The sequence below is a fragment of the Aulonocara stuartgranti genome (assembly GCF_965226115.1).
Source record: "Aulonocara stuartgranti genome assembly, chromosome: 23".
In the NCBI taxonomy this organism is placed as follows: Eukaryota; Metazoa; Chordata; class Actinopteri; order Cichliformes; family Cichlidae; genus Aulonocara; species Aulonocara stuartgranti.
In genome coordinates, this window is record NC_138958.1 from 36,897,569 (window position 1) to 36,910,124 (window position 12,556).

Sequence of the window (12,556 nt, forward strand, 5' to 3'; positions counted from 1 at the left end):
TCTTGTCATATGAATGTTGCGCTTGTTCTTTAAAAAAAACGTGTCAAAACTTTATTTTGATTATCATACTTAAGTAAAATTCACTGGTTAACTGATAAAAGAGTGAATAAAATCACTTCTACATCAGAGTTTTATTTAGCTAGTAAACAGATTTCAAATACACACATAAACGATGGGGAAAAAAACTCTTGATTTATCTCTTAGTCGGAGATAAATCAGTCGTCTGCGACGGCTGATTTGTTGTAACTCTTCGATTAACAAAAATAAGAGAAAAATACAGAGAGTTTCAACGATATCCATTATTTCACAGAGGGGGAGAAAGTGGTAAGGGCGGGAACAGCTGGTGACGCAAATCTGAAGGCTAGACCGTCCCATTTCACGTAGACCGCGAAGGCCGGGTCCTCCGAAGGATGCAGCCGACGTTTTGGGACACAGCTTCAGTGTTGAGAACCGGTTCCCACTGTTTCAATTCCTTGGAATTGTTTGTCATTTTTGCAAACAATTCCCTTATCGATTCCAGTCGCCCCGAATGACGTCACCACGTTGCAGAGCGTCATTTACCTGGGACGAAACATGGCGGCTCAAACGCTCAAAAGTTTGGTTATACTTTACGAGAACGGATGACAACAGGGCAACTTGCAATACTTTCAAAGTAGATATTTCATTTAAGGGAGGAAACACTATGAATATGCAAAAGCATTTGCTCACAAAACACACGATAACCTTAAACGAATGTCGTGTTTTTAATTCCGTTTCGGACTCGTGAATCTCAACCCAGCAGCAGCGGTAACGTTTGCACGTCCTCTCCCGTTAATGCGGCAGGTAAATCATCAACTAACAGTGCATATTATGTTAGCGCAATCTGCCTTATTACAAAACCTGCCATTACTGTGCATTTATGTGACCATGATGAGAGAGACAGACAGAGTCTGGCTGGCTCAGATGCTGGCACTTCTCGCTGCAGTCTACCGGTAGCGTCTCCTTTCAGGCCAGGATAGACGAATGTCACCGAGCAGTGACTAAGTCTGTGGTAAAAGGCTTGCACCCATTTGCCACAGCAGATGCCCCCGATTTTCAGTAAGTGAATGTGTTTAATTGTAGGCAGGGACATTACTGGATATTCTTGTGTAATTGCTACAGAATAATTTATGTTATACTTTGTTATTGCTACAGAAGATTTTTTTTCCTGGGCAAAAAAGAATCGATAAGAGAATCGATAAAGAATTTAATTGAATCTGCTTAGGCCGCTGCCCCCGCGACCCGGCCTCGGATAAAGCGGATGAAGATAGATGGATGGATGGATAAAAAATTGAATGGTTAAACAGAATCAAAAATGGAATCGGAGTCGTGAAAATCTTATCAATACCCATCCCTAGTTGTGAATGGCTGCTGAAAGTTGCTGGCAGTCTTCCATGTAAAGTACGTGGATCGTGGTATTCTGACAGCCACAAAGGGATGACTTTATGAATGATTTCACCAAGACAGCAACCTCCAACTACCACCTGGGAATACATATCTTTTCCTAGCAACCTCTAGTTGCAATGGGATTATCAAGTTGTCTCTAGGTCTGTGTGACTAAGACGTTAAGTGTTCCACATTCTTCTCGGCATTTATAAGCCATCTTTGATTAAAAAAAATAATAATAACGTAAGGAAAGAAGTGTGATCAAAAAGTGCTGGGAATTGTCTCATAACAATCAAAAACTACACCTGATTTAAAATTGGACAGTTTCTCCTTCAAGGCCACTTCAACAAGTATGTCTGGATAGCTTTAATCATAACTGCTATTTTTAGATCACACAGGTACTATTCTGTCTTATTGTACTTGTACCTCTATGATGCTTGCTGGACCTCATTCAAGGTGGCAAGACAGCAAGCCTAAAACTTATGTGGAGGTAGACAATCTGACAGTCAAAGTAAGTGATGTGAATGAATAAAGCCTGATCGGGTGTGGATAAAAATCCATGCATTTTCAGTTATTGGTACACAATGATGGATGCTACAGTTTTTGTCAAATTTTTCTTTAAAGGTTCTTCCTTGGAAGCTCCACAACATTATGGTCATACTCGCCAATTAATGATACCACTGTCAAGGTAATCAATGGTATCACAACTGGCATTTTTGAAATCAAAGATTGTTGAAATCAAAACACATCCATCCTTTTAGATCCATATTGAAATGCGAGCCACTCAACCTTTAAGCAGCCATCTAAAAAAAAAAAAAAGCAGTAGTGCTAAAAGCCTCCAGTTCCACAAAAAGTCACCTTTTCCAGAACTTTTGGATCACTCCTTGTATTTGGTATAGTTTCACTATTTTGTTGAGATCTAAAACGCTCAATCCCTTTCAAGCATTTTGAAGCATGTTGACGTGACTGTCTTCTGTTTGGTGACATCTGTATTGCCTCTACAAAGGGCCTCAAGGACAACCTAGCTGCTTAGCTGCTTCTTTATAGTGCATTTGAGTTCTCTTATCTAGCAAAAGATATAAAGAAAACTCTGTAGACAGATAAGCTTAAGAAATCCTTACAATACCTGTTATATTATGTTCTCATCTCTCTTTTTGCCTCATATCAAGTTGTTCCATAATAACTGTATCTATATTTCACACTATTCATCTGAGTCTCCTAAAAGATTACTTCTGCATGAGTCATCACAATTTCCACAGCACACGCCACATTTTTTTGTAATATGGGTAGGGACTCTCCAAATGTCTGAATAGATTTGTGAATTTGCTGCTATACAATGTAACAATAGATGGGCCCTATTTCAGAGTATTTCTCTTTTGTAAAGGTGAATATAAAGAAAAGGCAGTGCATGTCAGTTTCATTGTGACCTTCCATATTACATCACGCTGAGCTGTCCAAGTTTTCAGTGTGTTTCATCATACATTCATGGGATTATGTACATTTATGACATTCTTATTTATTTATTTTCAAAAGAGTGCAGTCCTAATTGAGTTTTTAAATCTTTGAAGCAAAAAAAAAGTCAAAATGTTGGATCAAAGAGGTGGAACATCATTCATCTCATGTGACATCTAGTTATAAGGTCTACCATTTGCCAAGCTTTGCACAGAATGTTTGCCATGTCATTCATCCATTCTGCCTTGGTACCCATTCATTGTACATGGGGACTTGGAACATTATCATTATGTCTCCGTGCTGTTCTCCTCAAGGCTATACAAAGCCTTTTTTGAATTTTTAAAATTTTTTTACTACTTCCAACTCATTCATTTTTCATCAGCCCAGGCTTGTTAATTAAAATGCTGAATGGCACACTTTAAGTTGCAAACACAAAATTTTGTTGTTTGACCTTTTCTTTTTGCCAATATGTGACGCTGCCTGAGTATGACGTGTTGATGAATGGATAATGTACTATGCAAGCTGACAGGACTCTTTGGGAAAATTAATGAGAACATAGTGAGCAAGAAAGGAGACTGTTGAAAAGAGTGAGTTTCTTTCTCTCTCTCTCTCTCTCTCTCTCTCTCTCTCTCTCTCCCCCCCCCCCCCCCCTTTTTTTTTTTGATTTACTCTGCAAGGATTATGTTGGTACTCTCACTCGCAACTGGTTAATGGATATAATGTTGTTATGTATCATGTGGACACTCAAAAGAGTGAATGATAAAAGAGATGGCTGAGAAAAAAAGGTAAACTCAGGCATGTCTAAATGACAAGAAATGGAGAAAGCTTGCCAGAGACAGGTAGAACAGTGCTAACCACCATGGATGTCATCTGTCTTTGCTACATTAGTGCTAATGTTCGCTGCACCCCCGTTTGTTCTGCTGAACGTTAAAATTAAATATGCAAATTGTGACACAAAAACAGCATTTCTGAAATGAATCGTTGTCAGACAGTGTCATTTATAGTACCTCGTCTGAGCAACAAAACAATTTCTTCCATCCAATTAGCTGCATGCTGTTTGAAATTCAGCTCCCTTCATCTAAGTGCTAGGACTTCTTTGTGAAGTGGGATTTCACTGACTCACGAACTGATTAATGAATTAACTGATTCCTTTCCTGTTTCCTTCCATCCTTTCTCTCGTCCTTCATTCTGTCAGGGAGCACTACCAAAATGAGGGGCTAAAATGGATAAAATCTATTATCTGGTGCAAATTAGTCAAGCCTTCTTGACTATCTCATGACTCATTACTGAAAAGGTGAAAATGATTCTCCAGTAGATTAACACATCTTCATGAAATGTAATAAATGGTCCTTAGCCTTGATGATGACCACATGTTTGGCAGATGAAGACTTTCTCCGAAGTCCCAATGGAAATGTGCGATAGCTTACTATATGTGCGGGAGCTTATAGCACTGATGTGCAGCATTAGAGGACAGACTTATTGGACAACTCTTTAATGGGGGCTCCTGAAGAGTGTAGTGTCGAGTTTGACATAGCCAGGTTTTCTTTGTGTTAGTCAGTCAAAAATACCGTTCAGTGCTCACTCTTAGTTATTGTGTTATTCTTTGCCAGGTGAAACTAGCATGTCAACATTGCTATGCACACTCAAGTTTTCAGATTTGTACTTTTCAAATAGGTTTATTTGCCATGGTAGACTGCTGCCACCTGCTCTCAGCAGAGGCACATACATTCTACCAGGTAACAGTAGTACTTAATATATATAAACTATCTTTGAAAACAAGAAGAAGTCAGGACCAGGTTGGTTGGCATAAGTTACTATGGTGAACTAGCTAGGTCGGGTTGTTGTATTTTTGCCCTACAATATAAAGCGGATGTTGTTGTGATTTAGAGCAGCGGTCCCCAACCTGTTTTGCGCCATGGACCGGTTTATGTCTGACAATATTTTCACAGACCAGTCTTTAAGGTGTCGCGGAAAAATACAGCAAAATAAAACTAGTACCAAACAAAGAAGATTTATTCCTAACACATGGGAAAAGACCCAGGGAAACCGAGTTAACGATAAAAACGATTAAAAAAAAATAACGCTAAAAACCGATAAAACGCCTGAAAACCATGAATTTCACGCCCGAGCCTCAACTCTTGCAGCTTGGTACTAAACGAGACCGGTCCATGGCCCGGGAGTTGAGGACCACTGATTTAGTGCAATAGAAACAAAACCGAAAACTGAGATAAAAAGAAAACATCTTTTTGTCACAATGTTATCTCAGACTCAGCATATAGTCACTCGCCACACTAGGTACAAACCTTTTATTATGGGGTTGGACAGTTACTTCAGATGTGTCAGCTGTACAGCTATGATGTGAATCTCCTGTTTAACCAGGTCCCAAAGGTCCTCTATTGGACTGCCATCAGGTAACTATAGAGGCCAGTTAAATAGTGAAGGTGATATGGTACTAAGAGACCTAAAGTAAGCCAATATCTCCCACATTATTAACCTGTCTTCTTCAAGGTTCATTCTCTTCTGCATGCCTTTTTTGTAGCGAGTAGCTATTTGAGTCACAGTTGCATTCCTATCAACTCATAGGAGTCTGGCCATTCTCCCTGACCTCAGCCTGTCAGTCACCAGCAACAAAACAAGCTGTTCAAAGTCATTTACAATCATCTTTCATGCCCGGTTTCCTTTCATCAGATTGTCTTGACCATGTCTTCGTGTTTAAATGCATTTGGTTGGTGCCATCTGATTGGCTGATTAGATATTTGCATTAACAAGTAGTTTTTCAAAATGTATCCCATAAAGTAGTGGGGAGTGTACTTTGCTAAACCATCAGTGGGTTCACATTCAAAATGGAAATCCAGTAGTATGAAGTAATATCAAAAGTCAGCATTAGTTAAATCCAATTCCTCCTGTGAATAGTTTACACAGAACATTATGGGGAAAATGGTAGGAAACAAATGATATCTTTAGAACTTATTCTCAAACCCAATCCAGAGTCAGTATGACTCCAGAAGCTCATTCACTGGAGATACTTTTCATATTGCTAAGGGCTTTTTAGTACTTATGAGCTTTGATGAACAATATATTCACTTGTGTCTTGAGGTTGTTAAGTTAACATTATGCATATGCTGAGGATGCTGACTATCTCAAGACAGCCTTGAAAATGTAGTTTTCATGCAGCAGGGTTTTAGCTTACATTAAGGGCACCAAGATCATGTACATATTTCTCAGTGGATTTGATGTTGGAGAAATCCATCGACTTGTATCTTATCTTCTTTAAAACTAATCATAACTATCAGCACCATTTGGGGATTTTAATTTTAGTAAAACTTACCCATAGTCTCACCTCTTTTGTATGTGGAGCAAACCGTGACAAGTTTAGTGAGTGCATACAAAAGAGTTTGTATGAGCAAATCCAGGAAATTCAGGTCACATTAAAGAAAGAGTGCACACAGCTGTGGTTAGCCCTAAGGGAGGGAACATACAGTCACTTAGTCACCACTACACCGCTAAAAGCAACTTAAACTTCTTCACACAGCACTTGAGAAAGTTTCTTTCTCCGATTTCACTAAGGTGGAGAAGAAGAGCTGTGACCAGGGATGGAGAGTGAAGCTTTTGTTGTTTACTCAGTGCTGTGCTAATCAATGCTGTTAACTCCACACATGCATAGGAAAGATGTTATTTTGCCAGGGCAATCCACCACTGTGGAGAATCAGAAGGTCCATAGAGGAGTTCTAGACTGTGGAGCACCCTTCATCTTTAATTAAAGCACCAAGAATATGTAGAGAAAATGGTCACTAATATTGGTCTAATTTACTTCTTGATTTTTTCATTCAAAAACAAAAAAAAAAAGAAAAATGAAAGAAAATTATTTTGTGCTAATGTAGATGAATGGGCGCCATGAAGGAGGACTGTTACACAAGCTATTACTGTGCTCTATTTAAAAGGGCATGACTGTGACAGCGCTAGAGGAGTCATTTAAAGTTCACTGAACCACAGTGAATATCACTGGTTAGTGCTCGGACTACTGGACTGTGTAATCACCTGAGATCTAAGCTAATCAGACCCTACAATTTTCTGCAACCAGCATGCTAACTTTCAGAAAACATTTGATTGATTGCTGCACAGTTTGTCCTTGGAAACAGATAATTGCCTGTTTTAGTTTTCTGTATACATTGAGCTCACTGACATGAGAGGCGTGGGGCGTTTGAACAGTCGCGGCCATTAGCTCTTTTCTCTCCGTGGCTTTGTCATCCGGTCGTGTCATTTGCCTCAGGCAGGGTTGAATGTGCTAATTGGTTTAACAAGTTTGAATGTCACTTTTAAATTGCAGTTGACAAAGATGACATTCTTTCAGCTCTCACACACATTATTGGTTTTATTTACTCTTCCGTACTAAAAAAAGGGGTCTTTTCTTTTATCCATCAATGTCTGTTCACAAAATTCCAGTTCAAATCAAGTGCAATCAAATGAGTTACTCTGTCTTCACTGTAATATCACCATACCGCAATGTTTACAGCTCCATGGCAGGTGAATTTATTGGACAACAATAAACATTGGTGCATCTGCAGTATCAATCATACTGTCATCTGCTCCTGATTGTATGTGTTTGTGCCTTCAAAGATCATCAGTGCTCCCGGGGGGGAAATGAAGTTGTTGTTGAGTTTGCCTCCTCGGGGGCCATCTTCAGATTTTGAAAGATCACTCATTTGTACAAGAAAGACAAAATGCATTGAGGAGGAAAAATAGAGAGTACCACTCAAGTAGGTGTGAGGTATTGATTTACCATTAAGGTTCAGGCTGATTGTCACGCAGTTCGTAGAGTACATTTGTGCCACCAAAAAGTGAGCCACTTTGGTCTATTATAACTAGGAGTTTCTTCAGTGTTCTTCACCTTGAGACTGCAAAGAAAACAAAGGATGCTTTCAGCAGCTGAACGGCAGTTATTATCCTTTTATTTTTTTATTTCTTATTTGAACACTAAATACATTTTAAAGAAATGCACTGAATAACATTACGGATTTTTCACCAAATTTAGATATGTAATTTGAGTCATTTTCAAGTCCACTTAAATTCAAAGATTCAAGGCATATCATCATGTGTGCAAAGAAAAAGCATCAAAGGACTAACTTTCTATTTATCTTTTCTTATTGCACTTAAAAACCAACATGAAAACTTCAAACTAACACCAAACACCCTACTGACTGGGATCCTGAACCCTAAAGCTGTACTTTGTGTGACATCTTACAGATATTTCCATCATTCCAGTTTTTCAGGTTTTAATCACACAACCTGCCAGTAGTAACTTTTGGTTCTCTCGTTGTGATTTTAATAGATGAAAATATGTATTGGGTACAGTCTCTTGGTCATTTTCAAAGACAGACAAAGATGCACCAAGCTTAGCCAAATCATATGCTGTAATTGGCTCTAGTGTGGTGGTCACAGTTTAGCGTAAACACAATTCATTTTGTTCATGGACAAATGAATGAGCAACTTAGAAACTTTAGTATACAAGTGTGTTGTCTTGTCAGCATAGAGAAAGTCCTGTGTAAAAATGTAAAAAAAAATGTTACATTTAAGGTTTGACTTCTTTTTTAAGTCGATTGATCTGAAGGTCACAGTTATAATAATGGTCTATAGAGTTATTACTACCATAGCCATTGATGATATATAGGCATAAAGGGAATGATATATAGGTTTGCTACATATAATAATATAGTTTACATCCAACTATCGTGTCACATTAGACCTGTTATTGGATTTGACCTCTGATCATCTTGTCTTTCTCCCATAACTGCAACCGATCGTAGCAGATTGCTGCCCCTCCCTGAGTCTGGTTCTGCCAGAGGTTTCTTCCTGTTAAAAGGGAGTTTTGTCTTCCGAACTGTCGGCAAAGTTTAAGCGAGGGGAAAGGGGAGCGGGAGATCAGCACACAGATTGGTTCTTCAGCTGAAGTGATGCGGACACTGTACCGGTCCGTTGTGATGAAAAGAGCTGAGTGCAAAAGCGAAGCTCTTGATTTACCGGTCGACCTACGTCCTTACCCTCACCTAAATCATGAGGTCTGGGTAGTGACCAAAAGAATGAGATTGTGGATACAATCAACTCCCAAAGGTCTGTGGCCTCTACCTTAAAGATAGGGTGAGGCACTTGGCCATTTAGGAGAGGTCCTGAGTAGAGTAGCTACTCCTCCACATCAAAATGAGTCAGTTAAGGTGATTTGGGCATCAGACAAGGACACGTGCTGGGTGCCTCCTGGGTGAAGTGTTCCTGGCATGTTCTACCAGGAGGAGGCCCCTGGGCAATCCCAGAACATTCTAGAGAGATGATATCTCTTGGCTGATCTGGGAATGCTGTGGCATTCCCCTGGACAAGCTAGAGGAGGTGGTTCAGGAGAGGGAGGTCTGCTGTTCAGGCTGCTGCGGCCGTGACCTGGGCCTGGATAAGCAGAATAAAGTGGATTGATGAACTTTCTCTGTTTTCTTTGTTTTATTGTAGGGTCTTTACTAGGGCTGGGCTATATCATACCGTTCACGGTAATACTGTTGTAATTTTGGGCAACGATAGGAAAATGAAATATCGTGATAGAATATGGGTAAAACGCGCATGCGCAGTGCCTATGTTTACATGCGCACATGGCGGTGACGCAGAATGAGAAGAGCGAAAGCGAATCGTTAAATGAAACGGATGAACCAGAATTGGTTTGTAAAAATGCTGCAACTTCAGTGGTGTGGCACTGGTTTAGCTTTCGTACGTCAGATACACAACAAAGCACTATTTTTGGTAGAGCATGCTAGCGGGCCGTCGTTATTACCGTATTGTTTGGAAAATACGGCACACTTAAAATCAATCCTTTGATTTTTCTGAAAATCGACAGTGCCCCTTATAATCCCGTGTGCCTTATGTATGAATTCTGGTTGTGTTTACTGACCTCGAAACAATTTTATGTGGTACACGGCGCTCGAAAATCTGTCAAATGTTTTATCATCATCATCATCATCATCATCGTTTATTTGTATAGCACTTTAAGAACACACCAGGCAGACCAAAGTGCTGAACAACACAGATCAAAACAACAACCAAATTAAAAATACCATAAAATCATTACAAACAATAAAATAAATAAGAAGGTGTCAGTTTCCTACAGAGTTAAAAGCCAGGGAATAAAAATAGGTTTTCAATCTGGACTTAAAGACCTGCACTGATGACGCTTGTCTAGTACGACTAGTTTTAGTACGACTTTGCTAAGCTACGAACCCGCACCGCTTGATGGATTGTCGGAGCATTACGGCTACCGTAGGCAGGAGCCTCGCGGAGTGATACGTACTGTGCTTCAACATAATATTACCGTATTGTGTATGTATAACCTCTTTTTAAGTTTTGTGGCTATTATACATGGTTATGCTGAGGATATGTCGGCCAATTTCCACTGGAAATGCCTTTTGGTTAAACTGTCAGCAAGGAATTTGCACTGTTACATTTTTATATAACTTTAATGCACATAAAAAACAGATGCTTGTTTAAGTTAAAATACATTAATGGGGTTTTTTGCACTAATAAAGTTGTGGAGTTGTAAAGCATTTTGTCTAGTGTCAATTATATCGTCAGTTATATTGTTATCGCAAATGTTCAAATGTATATCGTGATAAATATTTTTGGTCATATCGCCCTGCTCTAGTCTTTACCTTATAATATAACGCGCCTTACTTTTAAGTTGACCCCAAAATGTGCTGTTTTTTTCTGCAGTACAAAATTATTAAATAAAGCTTACAAAGAACAAAGAAAACAAAATGAATATCAGCAAAATACAATACTGTTACCTTAAAAGTAAATCCTGCACAGACAGTGATTTGCCTCGGTTGAGATTTGCACTCTCTGAGTACTTCTTGTTATCTTTATTTATGTGCAGAAACGTCTATGACGTTGCAGAACATATTATTTATATAAATTAACAAAAACAAAGTACAAAAAGAAATGCCTCTGAAGAATGTTGAGAAATTCCGTATTTAGTTTAGATAAGCAAGACCTTTTAGTAAGAAATGCATAGCTTGTAAATTATGTTTGTTTAATATTGCCGACTCTTTCGACGCTCATAACATTTAATTTTTTACTACCTTCAATCATTTATTGGTATTGAAGTCGAACCAGGTCACAGGTCTACCTAACCTGGTGCTTCCTCACATGAAGTCCTCAAATCTTATCTGATCACGATGGTAACACTTGGAAATCAACAGAATACACATTCACTGACATCTCTGCTCTGTGCCATGATCTGCCGACGTATGAGTCATGATGACTGAAGTGCTTTAGTCACTGCAATACTTAATGTAATGCCTGTGCATTAAATCATGCATGAGATACCGCTTACCCTCTGAGATCTAAACCTCACCCTCATCTCAACCCTATCACCAGATTTTCTGGAGAAAGTAAACAAAACAAAATTAAATTACTTACTTAAAACTAATGTTTTCTATCCCACGATGGCGAAGATTTGGGAGAACAATTTTAAAATGCAGAAATTCACATATTTGCTTGACGACTTCCACCTCAGGCTTAATTCGAGAGCATTTCTGATACTTCATAAGGCTTTCCATGAATTTATGAGTGTAAGAGTCCTTGATTTTGTTCTATAAGAAGTTTGAACAATGAATGCAATTTATTCAGAGTAAATGAAATGATGATAGGTAGGTATTTAGGTTCCAGTGTGAATTGTGGGATACTGACTGCAATTTGTGTGAAAGAAATGTATAGCTTTTAAAACACACACACACACACACACACACACACACACACACACACACACACACACACACACAATATGCAAGCTAACTGTGAGTAACAACATTTTAAAATGCAGTAATGTGATGTGATGTGAGAAGAAAAAAAGTTTAATTACTTTACAGTTTCTTACATTAGTTCAGTCAGTAGTCTTTGCACAGTACAATTGTAAGTCAGATGAAGGTTAGACATGTCACATGCATATATAGCCTTCTTATGAGAGTAGAACATCTTGATCAATCATTACAAATACAGACTCCAAACCAGACCGTGTTTGCAGTGTAACCATGACATTTTTAGGAGAAAGCCACCGACCTTTTTATTGGCTGCACAATAGCAAGAATGAAGATCTGGTTGCCAGGAGGAAGGATTGACGATAAACATGAAAAAAAATAGGGCTGGTGTATTAACCAGAACCAACAGAAACACACAGAAAATGCATAAACAGTGAGCAAGTGGTTGGGTGCTCCACAGGATAACAGGTTCAACTCCCACAAGCCAGCTCAAGTGAAGCAACACCACAGGAGCATAGTATGACTCACTAGGCTTTAAGTAAGATGTGCAACTTTTATTTGACATTCAATGTTACTGCCTTTAAATACTGTAGTTATATACTATATTATGTATAGCTTGCAATATAGTCTAAGTAAACAATGTACAACAAGTGTACAAACGGCTTTGAAAGAGTATTGCCACTATAGAATCAGACCAGATAATAATAAAAAAAAAAACCTACAAAAAATATGAAATGTATTTTGTAGAACACAGAGCTGGGATTGAATAATGGTCTTACGTATTTTACAGTGTACTGTATATTAGTTTCAACTAGGACATTATCCAAGAATTACTGGACTGCACAATATGAAGCCTCAGTGTCTGTCACGGTCTGGCTGGCAGACCGTGGGGATGTGGGGAAAGGAGGACCCAG